This window comes from Acipenser ruthenus, chromosome 10, assembly GCF_902713425.1.
Source record: "Acipenser ruthenus chromosome 10, fAciRut3.2 maternal haplotype, whole genome shotgun sequence".
NCBI classification, from domain to species: Eukaryota; Metazoa; Chordata; class Actinopteri; order Acipenseriformes; family Acipenseridae; genus Acipenser; species Acipenser ruthenus.
In genome coordinates, this window is record NC_081198.1 from 21,239,067 (window position 1) to 21,258,821 (window position 19,755).

The 19,755-nt window shown below is 46.5% G+C and overlaps 10 non-coding genes and 1 pseudogene across 10 annotated transcripts; all 11 read right to left on the minus strand.

Moving 5' to 3' along the window:
- Nucleotides 1-3,860: 3,860 nt before the first annotated feature.
- LOC131738886 (U2 spliceosomal RNA) lies at nucleotides 3,861-4,051 on the minus strand. Its single transcript, XR_009330054.1, has one exon. It is a non-coding gene; the product is annotated as a U2 spliceosomal RNA (small nuclear RNA).
- A 595-nt stretch (nucleotides 4,052-4,646) lies between these two features.
- LOC131738887 (U2 spliceosomal RNA) lies at nucleotides 4,647-4,837 on the minus strand. The gene has a single exon (XR_009330055.1). It is a non-coding gene; the product is annotated as a U2 spliceosomal RNA (small nuclear RNA).
- A 595-nt stretch (nucleotides 4,838-5,432) lies between these two features.
- LOC131739295 (U2 spliceosomal RNA) lies at nucleotides 5,433-5,623 on the minus strand. Its single transcript, XR_009330463.1, has one exon. It is a non-coding gene; the product is annotated as a U2 spliceosomal RNA (small nuclear RNA).
- Nucleotides 5,624-6,222: 599 nt separating this feature from the next.
- Nucleotides 6,223-6,413, minus strand: LOC131738888 (U2 spliceosomal RNA). Its single transcript, XR_009330056.1, has one exon. It is a non-coding gene; the product is annotated as a U2 spliceosomal RNA (small nuclear RNA).
- A 599-nt stretch (nucleotides 6,414-7,012) lies between these two features.
- On the minus strand, nucleotides 7,013-7,203 carry LOC131738889 (U2 spliceosomal RNA). The gene has a single exon (XR_009330057.1). It is a non-coding gene; the product is annotated as a U2 spliceosomal RNA (small nuclear RNA).
- Nucleotides 7,204-7,785: 582 nt separating this feature from the next.
- Nucleotides 7,786-7,976, minus strand: LOC131738890 (U2 spliceosomal RNA). Its single transcript, XR_009330058.1, has one exon. It is a non-coding gene; the product is annotated as a U2 spliceosomal RNA (small nuclear RNA).
- Nucleotides 7,977-8,574: 598 nt separating this feature from the next.
- LOC131738289 (U2 spliceosomal RNA) lies at nucleotides 8,575-8,765 on the minus strand. Its single transcript, XR_009329853.1, has one exon. It is a non-coding gene; the product is annotated as a U2 spliceosomal RNA (small nuclear RNA).
- Nucleotides 8,766-9,328: 563 nt separating this feature from the next.
- On the minus strand, nucleotides 9,329-9,515 carry LOC131738467 (U2 spliceosomal RNA). The gene has a single exon (XR_009329981.1). It is a non-coding gene; the product is annotated as a U2 spliceosomal RNA (small nuclear RNA).
- Nucleotides 9,516-15,469: 5,954 nt separating this feature from the next.
- LOC131738891 (U2 spliceosomal RNA) lies at nucleotides 15,470-15,660 on the minus strand. The gene has a single exon (XR_009330059.1). It is a non-coding gene; the product is annotated as a U2 spliceosomal RNA (small nuclear RNA).
- A 599-nt stretch (nucleotides 15,661-16,259) lies between these two features.
- On the minus strand, nucleotides 16,260-16,450 carry LOC131739219 (U2 spliceosomal RNA). Its single transcript, XR_009330386.1, has one exon. It is a non-coding gene; the product is annotated as a U2 spliceosomal RNA (small nuclear RNA).
- A 593-nt stretch (nucleotides 16,451-17,043) lies between these two features.
- On the minus strand, nucleotides 17,044-17,198 carry LOC131738634 (U2 spliceosomal RNA; annotated as a pseudogene).
- Between the last annotated feature and the right edge of the window lie 2,557 nt (nucleotides 17,199-19,755).

Consider the following 19,755-nt stretch of genomic DNA (forward strand, 5'->3'; position numbering starts at 1 on the left):
CTATAGGGGAGTTGAATAGGTCACGCAAAGTGGTCCACTCAACAAGCCTGCTCTTATAGGCTGCAGCTATGGAGGGGTCATCGAGTAAGGAGGTGTTTAATTTCCAGACCCCTGACCCCATCTGGGAGGTCTGAGGGACCTGCAATGTTACCTGCAGGAGCCTATGGTCAGAGAAGAAGACGGCCTGGGTGTCTACTGCCGTCTTCGTAAGGGAGCTGGTATGCAGGACGAGATCTATACGGGAGAAGGAGGTCCCAGATGAGCTCACCCAGGTAAAGGGAGGCACCAGGTCCTTACCTGCATCACACAGGGAGAAATCAGATATTATGGAGGACAAAACTCTACTAGAGCGGTCGTTGCGTGGCCTGCTCCGGTCTACGTCCCTCAGAGCACAATTGAAGTCACCTGACACGATGACGGGTACGTTCCCCAGCAGGAGTGGACGCAGCTGTGGAAAAAATTGAACTCTTTCGTTTTGGTTAGTGGGTGCGTAGACATTGACCAGTCTGAGGGGAGTGTTGTTGTATGTCACATCCACGCTCAGAATTCTACCAGGTTCTACCTCCCTGCTGCTGCGGGAGGTAATAAAAGGGTTTTTAAACAGGATACCTACTCCGTCGGCTCTGGCTATGTTGGAGCCCGACCAGAAGGAGTCCCCCAGGGTCCAACTCTCCTTCAGGTCCCTATAATCATGGCTCGACGAAATACCACACTCCTGCAGAAAGATGAGATCTGCTTTCAAGTTAGCTAGATAGTTTAGTACATCAAATCTTTTTTGTGTCTCCCTGATGCTCCTGACATTAACAGACACACGTATCAGGGCCATCAGGGTAGCTAACAAGAAAAGGAGTCGCTGCGTCCACCCCATAGCGACTATGATTGGGAGGTCGGGACACTCTTCCTACTCTTAGCTCTACGCTTGCTTCGAGGGGGCTTGGGCTTATTTGCAACTCCCATCACCCCTGAGAAGGTACTCACTGCTGCCTCGTCCAAGAAGGCACCATCTTTATATGCACAGTACGTGGAGTTGTTTGGGCTATTCAACTCCTTACAAGGTAAGTCTGGTGGAACTTGCTCAGGGCCCCTCGGAACGTGTGGGTCAGCTTTGTCCTGGGGGGGGTTATGACAGACAGCATTCTTTGGCTGTTACCGTCTGCTGAATTGGAGCTGTTAGCAGACTTCTGGCTTACCGCGTCCAGGGGTATTCCCATGTCCTCCAGTGCTGTATCTAGGAGGACCTCTAGGGGGCCCCTGGTTTTGCCCATACAAGGGAGGGGGTCAAGGATGCTTTGAAGGGAGGCCCTTCGCTTGAAGAGGGTCATTGCTACCGAGGTACTGCTGGTCAGGGAAGGTGTTGACCCCGACCTCTCCCTCGGTGCATTAGTGAACACCTCTTCTGCGAGGTGTGCTAGGGTTTGTGCCAACGACTGGGAAGGCTGGCTGGGGATGCCCTGGCTGGCTGCTACCTGCCCACTAGACGGCAGTGTAGCCGTCCCACTCGCCTCCGTCTCTGCCTGCGAGGGCAAGACTGGGGACTTTGTGTGGACATTATCTGGTTTTGGATCTATGGGGGCCACCTGCAACTTGCTGTCTTTGATCTTGATCTTCTTTCTTTTCCCCCCATCGTCTCTACCCTTTCTTTTCCCCACCCTCTGCTGGTTCATCATTCCCTTCCCCTCCTTTTCACTCTCACTTTCACTGTCGCTTTCGCTTTCCTCCCCCACGGACTCAATCCTTATGGCGTCATAACGAGAGCCGAGGGGGAGTGCTGGCGCTGAGAGGGCCCTACTCAGGGGGGGGCCGCTGCTGGGTCCGGGCTCCCTCCCTGCCTCGTGTTCTGTATCAGAGGAGCTACTGGAGGAGCTAGTGGAGTAGCTGTTGTACTCTCTCTCTGGGCTGGGGGAAGGGGTCCTCGTAAAACGGGACATGTCTCGGGGGCGGGGGGGTGAGGGGGGTGCTGGTGATGATGGTGGTGCTGGAGTCTGGGTTTTGGATACTGTTGGTGGTGATGTGGACTGATCTTTGTTATTTGTTCCCTCTTCCTGCTCAGGCCTAGGCTTGTTCGTATTTGCCTTGCTGGCTCTGGCCATGTTGGCATAGGAAGAGGGGCAGTCCTTAAACAGGTGCCCCTTCTTTCCACACAAATTGCACTGCCTCTCTTCTCTGCAGTGGCTGGTCTCGTGGGGGGCGCCGCAGTTCCTGCACTTGACTACAGTACATGCGGCCGCCAGGTGTCCTAATTCCCCACATTTCCTGCAGAGTTTTGGCATCCCATTATAGAATACCAGCCCTCTGTTGGGCCCTAACACTATGGAGTTTGGAATGTGGCGGACGCCTCCAATGCCCGATGGATCAACATTAAGGCGTACCAGCCACTTTCTGGCTCCTGTCCAAACCCCATCTTCGTCTGTAATTTTCCTCCCTTCTGATGACACCCTCCCATAGCGGTTAAGCCATGTTGTAATATCATAGTCGCTAACAGCCTCATTGAAAAATTGGACAGTAACAACTTTCATTTCTCTGTCTGTCAGTGCATCCACACAAAATTCTTTGTATGGAGCGAGATATTTATTCTCCCCCCAAAAGGACCACATTTCTTGTAACTTTTGGGGGTTCCTAAAACTGACCTCAAACACTTCCTTAAGCCCTGGCAATTTCACCAAACAATTCAAGTCAGAAGGGGAAAAACCCATACCCCTCTGAAGAATGGTCCGGCTGAACTCCAGTCTCGTCAGTCCTGGTTCCGTTTCCTCTTGCTGGGTCCTTGTGAAGCGCACCGCATTGTGCCTCCTAGTCTCCTGGGTTGGCCGGAACGCCATCCTTCAGCTGGCTCCTCCGATTGGGGTGGGAGAAGCCTCTGGACGTCCGGGTTGTCTCTCTCTACGGAAAAGAAACAACGTAAGCAGCAAATCTGGGCAGTTGAAGGAACTATTACTTTAGTCCCTGAGGAGATGGTCGCCTCGCAAGAGGGACCCCCTCCCCAGGTGAACGGTGTCCTTCCCTGGCGGAGTAGGGGGCGCTGCTTGGCACCGAGACCACGTAGGAAGAATCGTGGCTGTGACGCCTCCTCGGGGTCCGGGGCCGCCCTCTGCTCCTCCCAGATGGCGCCCTCTGCTGGGCGCCTGCTGCTCTCTCGGTCTGGATCTCGATTACAATCAAGGGCTGGGGATGAGGTCGTCTAGGTCATCAAAGGGTCCTCAAAGGTCGTCTGGATGGTAGGTCCTCCTTCTCTCTAACTCCAGGAACGTCTGGAAAAGCCTGAAAAAGAAAAAAACTGGAAACGCCTGAAAAAGAAAAAACTGCTCTCAACAGTCAACAAAATCTTGAAAGACCCTCGGCCTGGATTGGGCAAGCCAAAACCAGACTGAGCATTAGTCTTCCAAAAAGTTGCCGAGCTGATGAAAGCCAGTCAAAAATAAAAAAAAATTCTGTTCCTCCTCACCCGAACAAACCTCTCACAGACCCTCGGAGGGAGCGGGCAATGCCACTACCCTCTAAGCCTTAGTCTTAGAAAGATCTATTCGAACTGAAGAGAAACCAGAGTATATGGCTGGCTAAGAAGGACCTGGCATAGGGACATGTTCCACCACACTTGTCTGGTTAGCTGCATGCTCCCAGGAAACAACCTGCTGCTGTCTACATCATCACCACATGTGAATAAAAGAAAGAAAGACAGCAAGAAAGAAAGAGAGAAAGAAAGAGAGAAAGAGAGAAAGAAAGAGAGAAAGAAAGAGAGAAAGAAAAAAAAAAGAAGTAAAACGGCGGGAAAACTTGCATCAACACTGGCACTCTCCCTCCAGCAGGGGTAGACAAAATGCTCACAGGAGAGATCCAGATCTGACTTTGACCAACGTTAGAGAAAGGTGTGCACCGTTCCCGGAGGTACTGCAATACCGGGCCGATGCGTGGAGTGGACGGAGCAAGCCCCTGTTCCATCTCCCGATTCCAAAAATCAATTTAATATATGGTCCCCTGATAGGGGACGTATCAGATATTAAACTGATAAGAACAGATACTACACTTGATCTTAGCCAAAAGGCCGAGAAGCGATGGCGACTTGGCCCTTGCCCGGGGCCCCCCAGCCCGGACGGCACAGGGGGATTCAAAGGTGGGTGCAAAATTCCAAGCACAAGCAGACCCCCAAAAAACGGGCTGCTGCTTCCAGAGGGGAAATGTGCAATTTAAGCAGGAGAAAACAAAACAAAGCAAAAACACACACATAACACCAAAAACAAAACATAAACTGGCGGAGTGCGTCTTACAAATAGTCATGCCAAGCTGCAATGCTGTGCAAGGTGCCTTGGGTAACTACAACTGTGCCTCGCTGGCTGGCTGGCTTGCTAAGAAGGTCCTGGCATAGGGACATGTTCCACCACACTTGTCTGGTTAGCTGCATGCTCCCAGGAAACAACCTGCTGCTGTCTACATCATCACCACATGTGAATAAAAGAAAGAAAGACAGCAAGAAAGAGAGAAAGAAAGAGAGAAAGAGAGAAAGAAAGAGAGAAAGAAAGAAAGAGAGAAAGAAAAAAAAAAGAAGTAAAATGGCGGGAAAACTTGCATCAACACTGGCACTCTCCCTCCAGCAGGGGTAGACAAAATGCTCACAGGAGAGATCCAGATCTGACTTTGACCAACGTTAGAGAAAGGTGTGCACCGTTCCCGGAGGTACTGCAATACCGGGCCGATGCGTGGAGTGGACGGAGCAAGCCCCTGTTCCATCTCCCGATTCCAAAAATCAATTTAATATATGGTCCCCTGATAGGGGACGTATCAGATATTAAACTGATAAGAACAGATACTACACTTGATCTTAGCCAAAAGGCCGAGAAGCGATGGCGACTTGGCCCTTGCCCGGGGCCCCCCAGCCCGGACGGCACAGGTTGATTCAAAGGTGGGTGCAAAATTTCAAGCACAAGCAGACCCCCAAAAAACGGGCTGCTGCTTCCAGAGGGGAAATGTGCAATTTAAGCAGGAGGAAACAAAACAAAGCAAAAACACACACATAACACCAAAAACAAAACATAAACTGGCGGAGTGCGTCTTACAAATAGTCATGCCAAGCTGCTATGCTGTGCAAGGTGCCTTGTGTAACTACAACTGTGCCTCGCTGGCTGGCTGGCTTGCTAAGAAGGTCCTGGCATAGGGACATGTTCCACCACACTTGTCTGGTTAGCTGCATGCTCCCAGGAAACAACCTGCTGCTGTCTACATCATCACCACATGTGAATAAAAGAAAGAAAGACAGCAAGAAAGAGAGAAAGAAAGAGAGAAAGAGAGAAAGAAAGAGAGATAGAAAGAAAGAGAGAAAGAAAAAAAAAAGAAGTAAAACGGCGGGAAAACTTGCATCAACACTGGCACTCTCCCTCCAGCAGGGGTAGACAAAATGCTCACAGGAGAGATCCAGATCTGACTTTGACCAACGTTAGAGAAAGGTGTGCACCGTTCCCGGAGGTACTGCAATACCGGGCCGATGCGTGGAGTGGACGGAGCAAGCCCCTGTTCCATCTCCCGATTCCAAAAATCAATTTAATATATGGTCCCCTGATAGGGGACGTATCAGATATTATACTGATAAGAACAGATACTACACTTGATCTTAGCCAAAAGGCCGAGAAGCGATGGCGACTTGGCCCTTGCCCGGGGCCCCCCAGCCCGGACGGCACAGGTTGATTCAAAGGTGGGTGCAAAATTTCAAGCACAAGCAGACCCCCAAAAAACGGGCTGCTGCTTCCAGAGGGGAAATGTGCAATTTAAGCAGGAGAAAACAAAACAAAGCAAAAACACACACATAACACCAAAAACAAAACATAAACTGGCGGAGTGCGTCTTACAAATAGTCATGCCAAGCTGCTATGCTGTGCAAGGTGCCTTGGGTAACTACAACTGTGCCTCGCTGGCTGGCTGGCTTGCTAAGAAGGTCCTGGCATAGGGACATGTTCCACCACACTTGTCTGGTTAGCTGCATGCTCCCAGGAAACAACCTGCTGCTGTCTACATCATCACCACATGTGAATAAAAGAAAGAAAGACAGCAAGAAAGAAAGAGAGAAAGAAAGAGAGAAAGAGAGAAAGAAAGAGAGAAAGAAAGAAAGAGAGAAAGAAAAAAAAAAGAAGTAAAACGGCGGGAAAACTTGCATCAACACTGGCACTCTCCCTCCAGCAGGGGTAGACAAAATGCTCACAGGAGAGATCCAGATCTGACTTTGACCAACGTTAGAGAAAGGTGTGCACCGTTCCCGGAGGTACTGCAATACCGGGCCGATGCGTGGAGTGGACGGAGCAAGCCCCTGTTCCATCTCCCGATTCCAAAAATCAATTTAATATATGGTCCCCTGATAGGGGACGTATCAGATATTAAACTGATAAGAACAGATACTACACTTGATCTTAGCCAAAAGGCCGAGAAGCGATGGCGACTTGGCCCTTGCCCGGGGCCCCCCAGCCCGGACGGCACAGGGGGATTCAAAGGTGGGTGCAAAATTCCAAGCACAAGCAGACCCCCAAAAAACGGGCTGCTGCTTCCAGAGGGGAAATGTGCAATTTAAGCAGGAGAAAACAAAACAAAGCAAAAACACACACATAACACCAAAAACAAAACATAAACTGGCGGAGTGCGTCTTACAAATAGTCATGCCAAGCTGCTATGCTGTGCAAGGTGCCTTGGGTAACTACAACTGTGCCTCGCTGGCTGGCTGGCTTGCTAAGAAGGTCCTGGCATAGGGACATGTTCCACCACACTTGTCTGGTTAGCTGCATGCTCCCAGGAAACAACCTGCTGCTGTCTACATCATCACCACATGTGAATAAAAGAAAGAAAGACAGCAAGAAAGAAAGAGAGAAAGAAAGAGAGAAAGAGAGAAAGAAAGAGAGAAAGAAAGAAAGAGAGAAAGAAAAAAAAAAGAAGTAAAACGGCGGGAAAACTTGCATCAACACTGGCACTCTCCCTCCAGCAGGGGTAGACAAAATGCTCACAGGAGAGATCCAGATCTGACTTTGACCAACGTTAGAGAAAGGTGTGCACCGTTCCCGGAGGTACTGCAATACCGGGCCGATGCGTGGAGTGGACGGAGCAAGCCCCTGTTCCATCTCCCGATTCCAAAAATCAATTTAATATATGGTCCCCTGATAGGGGACGTATCAGATATTAAACTGATAAGAACAGATACTACACTTGATCTTAGCCAAAAGGCCGAGAAGCGATGGCGACTTGGCCCTTGCCCGGGGCCCCCCAGCCCGGACGGCACAGGGGGATTCAAAGGTGGGTGCAAAATTCCAAGCACAAGCAGACCCCCAAAAAACGGGCTGCTGCTTCCAGAGGGGAAATGTGCAATTTAAGCAGGAGAAAATAAAACAAAGCAAAAACACACACATAACACCAAAAACAAAACATAAACTGGCGGAGTGCGTCTTACAAATAGTCATGCCAAGCTGCTATGCTGTGCAAGGTGCCTTGGGTAACTACAACTGTGCCTCGCTGGCTGGCTGGCTTGCTAAGAAGGTCCTGGCATAGGGACATGTTCCACCACACTTGTCTGGTTAGCTGCATGCTCCCAGGAAACAACCTGCTGCTGTCTACATCATCACCACATGTGAATAAAAGAAAGAAAGACAGCAAGAAAGAAAGAGAGAAAGAAAGAGAGAAAGAGAGAAAGAAAGAGAGAAAGAAAAAAAAAGAAGTAAAACAGCGGGAAAACTTGCATCAACACTGGCACTCTCCCTCCAGCAGGGGTAGACAAAATGCTCACAGGAGAGATCCAGATCTGACTTTGACCAACGTTAGAGAAAGGTGTGCACCGTTCCCGGAGGTACTGCAATACCGGGCCGATGCGTGGAGTGGACGGAGCAAGCCCCTGTTCCATCTCCCGATTCCAAAAATCAATTTAATATATGGTCCCCTGATAGGGGACGTATCAGATATTAAACTGATAAGAACAGATACTACACTTGATCTTAGCCAAAAGGCCGAGAAGCGATGGCGACTTGGCCCTTGCCCGGGGCACCCCAGCCCGGACGGCACAGGGGGATTCAAAGGTGGGTGCAAAATTCCAAGCACAAGCAGACCCCCAAAAAACGGGCTGCTGCTTCCAGAGGGGAAATGTGCAATTTAAGCAGGAGAAAACAAAACAAAGCAAAAACACACACATAACACCAAAAACAAAACATAAACTGGCGGAGTGCGTCTTACAAATAGTCATGCCAAGCTGCTATGCTGTGCAAGGCGCCTTGGGTAACTACAACTGTGCCTCGCTGGCTGGCTGGCTTGCTAAGAAGGTCCTGGCATAGGGACATGTTCCACCACACTTGTCTGGTTAGCTGCATGCTCCCAGGAAACAACCTGCTGCTGTCTACATCATCACCACATGTGAATAAAAGAAAGAAAGACAGCAAGAAAGAAAGAGAGAAAGAAAGAGAGAAAGAGAGAAAGAAAGAGAGAAAGAAAGAAAGAGAGAAAGAAAAAAAAAGAAGTAAAACGGCGGGAAAACTTGCATCAACACTGGCACTCTCCCTCCAGCAGGGGTAGACAAAATGCTCACAGGAGAGATCCAGATCTGACTTTGACCAACGTTAGAGAAAGGTGTGCACCGTTCCCGGAGGTACTGCAATACTGGGCCGATGCGTGGAGTGGACGGAGCAAGCCCCTGTTCCATCTCCCGATTCCAAAAATCAATTTAATATATGGTCCCCTGATAGGGGACGTATCAGATATTAAACTGATAAGAACAGATACTACACTTGATCTTAGCCAAAAGGCCGAGAAGCGATGGCGACTTGGCCCTTGCCCGGGGCCCCCCAGCCCGGACGGCACAGGGGGATTCAAAGGTGGGTGCAAAATTTCAAGCACAAGCAGACCCCAAAAAAACGGGCTGCTGCTTCCAGAGGGGAAATGTGCAATTTAAGCAGGAGGAAACAAAACAAAGCAAAAACACACACATAACACCAAAAACAAAACATAAACTGGCGGAGTGCGTCTTACAAATAGTCATGCCAAGCTGTGCCTCGCTGGCTGGCTGGCTTGCTAAGAAGGTCCTGGCATAGGGACATGTTCCACCACACTTGTCTGGTTAGCTGCTAGCTCCCAGGAAACAACCTGCTGCTGTCTACATCATCACCACATGTGAATAAAAGAAAGAAAGACAGCAAGAAAGAAAGAGAGAAAGAAAGAGAGAAAGAGAGAAAGAAAGAGAGAAAGAAAGAAAGAGAGAAAGAAAAAAAAAAGAAGTAAAAAGACGGGAAAACTTGCATCAACACTGGCACTCTCCCTCCAGCAGGGGTAGACAAAATGCTCACAGAAGAGATCCAGATCTGACTTTGACCAACGTTAGAGAAAGGTGTGCACCGTTCCCGGAGGAACTGCAATACCGGGCCGATGCGTGGAGTGGACGGAGCAAGCCCCTGTTCCATCTCCCGATTCCAAAAATCAATTTAATATATGGTCCCCTGATAGGGGACGTATCAGATATTAAACTGATAAGAACAGATTTTTTTTTTATTTATTTTTTTTATAAATTTTATTAATTAAATATTCACAATACCATATCAGTTACAATACCCTCTAGACAAATCAGCACATAACAAATCACCATTCATTTCCATATATCCTTTTACCTTACTGAATACGGACATATTACATAATTATACATTCATTCCATCCACATAGTTCCAAAACATTTTGTACAGGCAAGTGTGTGTCCTCAAAGAACATCCTTCACCCTGTCCCCGTGAAACCAGACCCAGACCCATCAACCAGCCCGGTGACCCATTCCATCCCATCTTCCCATTGTTCCAGATGCCATTCCATCTTCACCTTCTCCAGGTCTCCAGCAGCCACATCTCGCAACACATAATCTTTCACAATAGACAGCGCAAGTTGTTTTGTTTCAATTACAGTCAAAAGTTTATTTTGCAGCACCAACAAGTTCCTTACTTTCCAGATTGCATCCTTTACACAGGTAATCACAACCCATATTTTGAACCAAAGTCCTTTGGGAAAAACTTTTTTACTGATCCCGTAGAGCACCATCATATCATCCAAGATATTACTATCCAGAAACAGGTCAGTGAAACCTACTACTTCTCTCCATAGGTTTATTGCAAAATGGCATTCTCGAAACAAATGCAGGCATGTCTCCTCCGCCCCACAGCCCTCTCTGGGACATCTAGAGGTTCTCGAGAGATTCCTTGCATTCAACATTGCTCTCACAGGCAAGATGTCATGGGCCACCAGCCAGGACAGGTCACGATGCCGATTCACTAGGCCAGGATGGGCCACATTCCTCCACACCCTCTTTGGGTCGGCAAGCATAGCACCCTTGACTGAACACATTTGTTCCCTTTCCTGTACAAAAACAGATAGTTTTTTTTTATTGAAAAACACATCCTTTCCACACTTCTCCATATCTCGGTCTTTTAAAAACCTTTTAATAATTGCATAGTGATACGGTATCTCAAACGCAGTGGGAACAGTCAATGAGATATTCATTATTTTCAGACTCCTGAGATACGATCCCAAAAAAAACCTAACAAAAAACGCCCCTTTACAGACTCCATTTACGCACATATCAAAATGAAAACATACATACTTTATCATTAAAAACATGAATATATCTGGCAACCCTTTACCGCCCTTTAGCTTCCCTTTACCCACAATCTCCCTTCTCAATCTCTCCCATTTTGATCCCCAGAAGAAGTGGAACAGCTCTCTCCTGAGAACACAAACCGTCTGCTTGGCTGGAGGAAAAATCATAGAGGTATACAACAAAATAGGCAAAATGACAGCTTTAACAATCAGAACCTTCCCTTCCAGTGTGAGGTTCCGCAACTTCCAGTATCCCAACTTCTTCTTGACTTTTACACCCACCTCCTCCCAATTCTTAGTTCCATCACCTACAGCCCCAAAATTGACCCCCAATATTTTAATACAGTCCCTCTTTACATTTAAGTCCTTCCCGACCGCCGTATCCCACTTCCCATAAAACATAATTTCACTCTTCTCTTTGTTTAGCTTGGACCCAGATGCCTTACAAAATTGTTCTGTTATAGCTAAAACTTTACTCACAGATGGTTCGTCAACACAAACAACATTCACATCGTCCATGTAAAGGGCACACTTGACTTCCATCCCCCCACTCCCAGGGATTCTAAAACCAGTGATATTTTTCTCCTTTCTCAGAAGCTGCGCTAGAGGTTCCATACAGCATATAAACAGTAAGGGGGATAACGGACACCCTTGCCTAACACCACAGTTTATTCCAACTGTTTTAGACAAAACCCCATTTATCAATATCCTGCTCTCAATCCCTTTGTACAGCAGACCCACCCAGGCTAGAAACCTCTCCGGAAACCCCATCTTTAGCAGAATATGAAACATAAACTGGTGCGAGATCCGATCGTAAGCCTTCTCCAAATCTAAATTTAATAAACAGATCCTCATATTTCTGTCTCTCGCGTAACAGATGGTGTCACGAATCATTACCAGACTGTCCGTGATCCTCCTTCCAGGCACAGCACAGGTCTGATCCGGGTCTATCACTTCCTCCAATACATTTTTCATCCTAAGAGTTAAAATCTTACTAAAAATTTTAAAATCCACATTCAATAGACTAATAGGCCTCCAATTCTTCAAATCTTGTTTATCGTTTTTTTTAAAAATCAGAGTAATTATCCCTTGTCTGAAACTTTCAGGCAAGATCTCTTGTTTCCCAAACTCTTTAAAAACCAAAAGAATATCCCTTGCTATAATATCCCAGAATTTCAAATAAAACTCCAAAGGAAGTCCATCACTTCCTGGGACCTTCCCTCTTTTAAAACTTTTCATTGCCTTCCCCACCTCCTCTAGAGTTAAATCTTCTTCCAGGTGTTTCCCATTAACCACTTTCCCCTCCAAGGCCCTCTCCAGCTCCTCCATTTTATCTTTCTCCCCCTCCCTCTCTCCATATAGTTCTTTATAAAACCCCTCAGCCACACCCAACATCTCCTCAGTAGTTGAGACCACAACACCATCCTTCTTCAACCCTCCCATTGTTTTGCTCCCCTCAACAACCTTTTTGAAAAAGAAACGAGAACATGTTTCATTTTCTTCCAACACCTTAACCCGACTCTGGAAAATGACTTTTTTACATCCTCTCTCAAAAATGTCTTTTAATTCTTTTTTTACCTGATTTATTTCTTCATTAAAGTCAAAACCCCTCTCCCTCAATCTATAATATCGGTTTAATCTTTTACTTAACCCTCCAATTTTCCTCTTTTCTTTTCCAGCCTTCCTCTTGCCCACCATAATAAAGAATTCTTTAATCCTTTTTTTAACTTCTTCCCACCACTGCCCTCCTGTTTCAAAACACCCCTTCAGAGATCTCCATTCCTCATACCTCACCTGGAATAAGGCTTCTATAGCCTTATCCTCTAACAGTGAAATATTTAGCTTCCACACACCCTTCCCCAAAGTGACACATGCAACCAAATCAATTTTTACATTTAAAACCAAGTGATCCGAAAAGAAAACTGGGCTCACTGTACAGTCTATACATTTAACCCCCTTGCTCACAAAAACAAAGTCAATTCTCGAGCTTTGTGTTCCATTATCCCTCACCCATGTGAACCCCTTCTCATCAGGCTTGTGCTTACGAAATAAATCAATCAATTTAAAATCTTTAACAATCTCGTTTAGTACCAGCGAGGATTTATCCAATTTGAAGCCATCCTTTATAGGTGCTTTCTCCTCCTTCCTAAGAACACAATTAAAATCACCTGCTAATACCACTGTTTTATTCCTCACTAAAACACCTCTTAAATCATTGAATAACTCAGTTCGCTCATGTACATTTGGTGATGCATATACATTAACAAAAACACAATCTTTCCCCATATAACAAATGTCTACTCTCAAAAGTCTCCCAGACTTCACCACAGTACTCCCTTTCACCACCAAATTCCTATTTTTAATTAAAATGGCTACCCCATCAGATTTATTTTCATCAGACCCACTCCAAAAGGATGGCCCATATTTCCATTTCTTCCCCATGTCCAAATAATTCTCCTTAAAAGGAAGACCACACTCCTGTAACATAATCACATCAAAATTCTGACTGCCTAAAAAGGACAAAACAGCCTCACCCCTCAGGCTGCTCTTCATACTCCTTACATTTATAGTAGCCACTGAAAGCGCCATAATAATAATAATAATAATAAAAAAAAACATCCATTTTAAATCTAACTATAGCCACTACCAACATCTTCCAAGCATGGCCCTAGAAAAGGTGCCTCGTTCTGTTCTTTCACAGGATAATCTTCTCTTTCTGACCCTGAGGGGGAAGACACACCCTCAACCCCAAACTCACAACACACCACCCCATCATCCTGAGTCACAATATTTTTTTCCTGATCAGTTTCCTCAAAATAATCAAATTTCCTTTTTTTTGAATTTTCCAGTTCCTTCATTTCAAAGTCCCTGCTTTCATCCTCGCTCCCCAATGAGGACTCCAAACATATTAATAAATCACTTGCAGTACTACAAGGACTGCTGGGAATTTTGCACACCTCCTGCTGCAACTCTCCACCAGCCACCGCCCTACCAGGCCCCGCCTCCGGCTTCTTACTTTCAGCTGCACCTGTTTCACCCTCAATTACCTTCTGCCCCTCAGGACCAATCACCTTAGCATTCCCCACATTTGGATCTGACTCCACCCTATCCTCTTCCACCTCCTCACCTGATGAAGACACAACCAAATCCTCAACCAAACACCCTTTCAAAACGACTTTGTCCTTGTCCTGAACCTCTTTCCCTACATCCTCAGTAGTGCTTTTTTCCCCAACCTCACCATCTTTAACCACCGCCACACCTGCATTGTTGTAATCCTCTTTCAACATGTTAGCATATGATTTGGGGCAGTTCCTAAACAAATGAGATGTTTCACCGCACAAATTGCACTTCCTTTCATTCGTACATTCAGCATAGACATGGCCAACACCCCTACACTTTTTGCATATTATCTGTTTACAAGCCTCACGAAGGTGCCCCATTTCTCCACAGTTTCTACACAACTTTGGCTGACCCTGATAGTATACCAGCCCTCTATTTTCACCAAGCACAATAGTCTGAGGAATATGCTCCAAACCGCCATACCCCCCATAGTCTGGTCTCTGTACTACTGGAATCTTCCAGGAACAAGTCCAAATCCCCTCTGCATCCATCACTTTCACAGGTGACCCTTTAACTGTACAAAAACGTGCTAACCAAGTAGCCACATCCTCTGCTTCCACTAGCTCATTAAACATCTTTACAAACACAGTTTTCACTCCAGTGTAACTTAACCTCTCTACATTAAACTCACTCAACAAACCCTCATATCTCTTTTCCTCATACCTTCTCCAAAAATATTCCATGACAGAAGAACTCATCAAGCTCACATCCCACCCCCTCCCTCCTGGAAGATTAATAAGACAAAAGATATCACCAGGCTTAAGGCCCAGCTCTTTCTGTAAAACTCGCTTGGAAAAATCAGTTCTAGTGACCAATAAACCCTCACTTTCTTTCAAACAAAACCTAGCACAATGGTGCCTCCGCACTCCTACCCTAGTAGCGGCCATCACCACAAAATTAGAAAAGAGAAAAAAACGCCACCAAAAAAAAAGATAAGCCCCCGAAGGGACTTACCCCCCAGCTTCCTTCCTCTGTCCTGTCCTACTCTCTCCTCACAGCAACCGCAAAGAACCAAACCAGAACCTGGGGGAACAAAACAAAAACAAATTATATAACACAAAAATATACAATTCTCAAATAAGTTTCCGCAACCAAATGCTATCGCTTCCAACCAAGAGATTCCCCGCACGCAGGTACTACACTTGATCTGAGCCAAGAGGCCGAGAAGCGATGGCGACTTGGCCCTTGCCCGGGGCCCCCCAGCCCGGACGGCACAGGGGGATTCAAAGGTGGGTGCAAAATTTCAAGCACAAGCAGACCCCAAAAAAACGGGCTGCTGCTTCCAGAGGGGAAATGTGCAATTTAAGCAGGAGAAAACAAAACAAAGCAAAAACACACACATAACACCAAAAACAAAACATAAACTGGCGGAGTGCGTCTTACAAATAGTCATGCCAAGCTGCTATGCTGTGCAAGGTGCCTTGGGTAACTACAACTGTGCCTCGCTGGCTGGCTGGCTTGCTAAGAAGGTCCTGGCATAGGGACATGTTCCACCACACTTGTCTGGTTAGCTGCATGCTCCCAGGAAACAACCTGCTGCTGTCTACATCATCACCACATGTGAATAAAAGAAAGAAAGACAGCAAGAAAGAAAGAGAGAAAGAAAGAGAGAAAGAGAGAAAGAAAGAGAGAAAGAAAGAAAGAGAGAAAGAAAAAAAAAAGAAGTAAAACGGCGGGAAAACTTGCATCAACACTGGCACTCTCCCTCCAGCAGGGGTAGACAAAATGCTCACAGGAGAGATCCAGATCTGACTTTGACCAACATTAGAGAAAGGTGTGCACCGTTCCCGGAGGTACTGCAATACCGGGCCGATGCGTGGAGTGGACGGAGCAAGCCCCTGTTCCATCTCCCGATTCCAAAAATCAATTTAATATATGGTCCCCTGATAGGGGACGTATCAGATATTAAACTGATAAGAACAGATACTACACTTGATCTTAGCCAAAAGGCCGAGAAGCGATGGCGACTTGGCCCTTGCCCGAGGCCCCCCAGCCCGGACGGCACAGGGGGATTCAAAGGTGGGTGCAAAATTCCAAGCACAAGCAGACCCCCAAAAAACGGGCTGCTGCTTCCAGAGGGGAAATGTGCAATTTAAGCAGGAGAAAACAAAACAAAGCAAAAACACACCCATAACACCAAAAACAAAACATAAACTGGCGGAGTGCGTCTTACAAATAGTCATGCCAAGCTGCTATGCTGTGCAAGGTGCCTTGGGTAACTACAACTGTGCCTCGCTGGCTGGCTTGCTTGCTAAGAAGGTCCTGGCATAGGGACATGTTCCACCACACTTGTCTGGTTAGCTGCATGCTCCCAGGAAACAACCTGCTGCTGTCTACATCATCACCACATGTGAATAAAAGAAAGAAAGACAGCAAGAAAGAAAGAGAGAAAGAAAGAGAGAAAGAGAGAAAGAAAGAGAGAAAGAAAGAAAGAGAGAAAGAAAAAAAAAAGAAGTAAAACGGCGGGAAAACTTGCATCAACACTGGCACTCTCCCTCCAGCAGGGGTAGACAAAATGCTCACAGGAGAGATCCTGATCTGACTTTGACCAACGTTAGAGAAAGGTGTGCACCGTTCCCGGAGGTACTGCAATACCGGGCCGATGCGTGGAGTGGACGGAGCAAGCCCCTTTTCCATCTCCCGATTCCAAAAATCAATTTAATATATGGTCCCCTGATAGGGGACGTATCAGATATTAAACTGATAAGAACAGATACTACACTTGATCTTAGCCAAAAGGCCGAGAAGCGATGGCGACTTGGCCCTTGCCCGGGGCCCCCCAGCCCGGACGGCACAGGGGGATTCAAAGGTGGGTGCAAAATTTCAAGCACAAGCAGACCCCAAAAAAACGGGCTGCTGCTTCCAGAGGGGAAATGTGCAATTTAAGCAGGAGGAAACAAAACAAAGCAAAAACACACACATAACACCAAAAACAAAACATAAACTGGCGGAGTGCGTCTTACAAATAGTCATGCCAAGCTGCTATGCTGTGCAAGGTGCCTTGGGTAACTACAACTGTGCCTCGCTGGCTGGCTGGCTTGCTAAGAAGGTCCTGGCATAGGGACATGTTCCACCACACTTGTCTGGTTAGCTGCATGCTCCCAGGAAACAACCTGCTGCTGTCTACATCATCACCACATGTGAATAAAAGAAAGAAAGACAGCAAGAAAGAAAGAGAGAAAGAAAGAGAGAAAGAGAGAAAGAAAGAAAGAGAGAAAGAGAGAAAGAAAAAAAAGAAGTAAAACGGCGGGAAAACTTGCATCAACACTGGCACTCTCCCTCCAGCAGGGGTAGACAAAATGCTCACAGGAGAGATCCAGATCTGACTTTGACCAACGTTAGAGAAAGGTGTGCACCGTTCCCGGAGGTACTGCAATACCGGGCCGATGCGTGGAGTGGACGGAGCAAGCCCCTGTTCCATCTCCCCATTCCAAAAATCAATTTAATATATGGTCCCCTGATAGGGGACGTATCAGATATTAATACTCTTTTATTGAGATTTTACATTTTTTTACATTTACACCCATTCGTTTTTTCATTCATTTTACATTTCTTTTAAAGATGACATTCATGCATACAGACATACATTTTGTTTTAAAAGCATTTAAAATACATTTAAAAACACCAAGACAATTGTGCTTTGTACATGGTTAAAACAGACACAGATTAAAATCAACATGAAAAAAACCTGTGCTGTTTTAAAAGTGACTGGAAAAAAAGAACCATCTATAAAAAACCAGTGCTTGTGAGGGCCGGGGAGTGCTCTCTAAAAGGTTCAAAAGTGAACATAAAACTAGATCTAAAACAGGGACAGGGGAAAAGGGACAGTGTATAAAACAGTGAGTTAAAATTCTAAAATTTTAAAACACTTAAAATGTAACTTTTAATAGTTTACATTAAAAATCTTAAAGATACATAAAACAAAACAAAACAAAATCAAATAAAACATTCAACGTAAATCAAATAAAAGTCCATAAAACTGAAACAAAAGACTACATAAAACCAGGGCACCGTTGAAAAACGGTCATGCCAGCTAAAAAGGGCGGAATGCTGGCATGACAAAATAAATAAAAGGCTTAGCGGTGCCCCGTAGTCCCGCTCCTAGGAGCTAGCGGTTCCAGTTTTTTCCTTTATTCCATCTTCACGTCCTGAAGTCCGGCGATCCTCCACTCCGCGCAGGCCTTGTCCTTCCCGAGGGTCCGCATGTCCAGAATTACAAAGTCCTTGATAAGAGTTTGTGCCCTTCTGGTCGTGGTGATAGTGTCTAGCTCCTGCTTGTGATAGACACAGACGTTACGGCCTTCCCACAGGATCTGCTTGACAACATTGATGACACGCCAAACGCACTTAGCTGTGCTGGTAGTGATTCCTCCCGCAGGCCCATAGAGCACAGTCTCAGCGGTCATCTTGGCCATGTCAGCAAACCTGTTTAGGAAGACAGAGACAGAGAGCCAGACACTGCCAGCCACATCACACTCCCAGAAGATATGGGCTGGTGTTTCTCTCTTGCGGCACTTTGCATAGGGGCATGTTTCTACTTGGGCTAGTCCCCTCCTGAACATGAACGCTCGAGTGGGGAGTGCACTGTGGACGGTGTTCCATGCTATATCCTTCTGGACATTACTGAGGCAGCTGTGAGACACATTCTCCCAGATTTTTTGGCTTTGGGTGAGGGAGAAAGTAGCTACTTTTTCAATTTCCTGGGAACCGGCAAGATATTTAGTTACAGCCTTGTATTCCCAGGAGGCCAATTTTGCTTTATCTAAGCCCAATTTATATATAGTGTCCCTTAAGGTTCTAAAATACAATGGGGGGTCCCAGGAGTACGGCACGGTGTTATCAATAGTGCAGAGGCCCAAGGCCCTGAGACAGGTGGCAAAATAGAAACGATTCATGTAACATACCTTCCTGTCCAGGGCCTGGATGTTCTTGATAGTTTGCGTGAGCCCCTGCACTCGGGTGAGCTGCACAACGTCCGGGACCCCCTTACCTCCCTTCTTGTCGGCTTTACACAGGGTGGCTCGCTTTACCCTCTCCATCTTGCTGCCCCAGATAAAGCGGTGGATAATGCGGTCCACCACTTTTTTGGTGGTCCTGTCTGGGGGAAAGATTTTTCCTACATAAGAGAGGATGGGGAACAGTATAGACTTGGTTATTAATACTTTACCAGTCATTGTTAAGGATCTTGTGCTCCACCGCCAATCTTTTTACGGACCTGGTTAATGGCCGCCGTCCAGCTCTGGGCCCCCGAGCTATTGTTCTCGAAAATGAGGCCCAGAATCTTGATTTTGTCCTTTTTGACAGGGTACATGTCCGACAGTTCCCTATCTACCTGCCAATTTTTAGACACGTAGACTTCGCTCTTGGACTTATTAATCACTGCCCCGGTCGCCGTGCAGTACTTCTCAAGGATATTACTAATCCGAGGTACCGACGATGTGTTGGTGCAAATGAGTGACACATCGTCCATATATGCTGTTGTTTTGACCTGGACCCCGTTGGATCCAGGCAGCTGGAAACCAGTTATATTGGTATCCCTACGAATTGCCTGCAGGAGGGGTTCAATGCACACGACATATAGCAGTGGGGATAGTGGGCAACCCTGTCTGACCCCTGACTGGATAGATATTTTACCAGTCAGGTGCCTGTTCACCAAGACTCGGGTACTAATGTTTGTATAGATGGTTTTAACCCACTCCCTAAGTCCAGGAGCGAATTTCATCTGGTCCATCACTTTGTACATATATTCATGGCTTACCCTATCGAACGCCTTCTCCTGGTCAAGGTTGAACAGGCAGAGGGGATGGTTCCGTTCTCTAGAATAAGCCAGAATGTCCCTTGTTAACATTAAAATATCCGTGATGGACCTCCCTGGGACGCCACAAGCCTGGTCGGGGCCAATGACCAAAGGGAGGTGTACTTGTAGCCGGAGCATCAGAGCTTTGGCTAGTATCTTGTAATCCACGCAAAGGAGGCTGATTGGGCGCCAATTCCGTAGATCTTTAACTTCCCCTTTCTTATGAAGGAGAGTAATTACACTCTCCCGCATAGAAGGGC